At 39.7% G+C, this 373-nt stretch overlaps 1 non-coding gene across 1 annotated transcript; it reads left to right on the plus strand.

Moving 5' to 3' along the window:
• Positions 1–248: 248 nt before the first annotated feature.
• On the plus strand, positions 249–351 carry LOC127745071 (small nucleolar RNA R71). Its single transcript, XR_008006261.1, has one exon. It is a non-coding gene; the product is annotated as a small nucleolar RNA R71 (small nucleolar RNA).
• The last annotated feature ends 22 nt before the right edge of the window (positions 352–373 follow it).

Genomic DNA, 373 nt, shown 5'->3' on the forward strand with positions numbered 1-373 from the left:
TCTGAGCCAATATGGCATTCAGAGCATCAATTTCAAGAACTCCCTTCCTCTGAGGCGTGCCATTATTCACGGAATTCCTCTCAGAAGTGTACATGAATTGGTTATTTGCAACCATGTCAATGAGTTCTTGAGCCTCTTCAGGCATTTTCTTTAGGTGAATAGATCCACCTGCAAAATGGTCCAATGACATTTTTGAAAATTCAGATAGGCCATAATAGAATATATCTAATATGGTCCATACTGAAAACATGTCAGATGGACATCTTTTGGTCAGCTGCTTGTATCTTTCCCAAGCTTCATAGAGGGATTCACCATCTTTTTGTTTGAAGTCTGAACATCCAATCTAAGCTTGCTCAGCTTTTGAGGAGGAAAG

The sequence above is a fragment of the Arachis duranensis genome, chromosome 2 (genome assembly GCF_000817695.3).
Source record: "Arachis duranensis cultivar V14167 chromosome 2, aradu.V14167.gnm2.J7QH, whole genome shotgun sequence".
Classification (NCBI taxonomy): Eukaryota; Viridiplantae; Streptophyta; class Magnoliopsida; order Fabales; family Fabaceae; genus Arachis; species Arachis duranensis.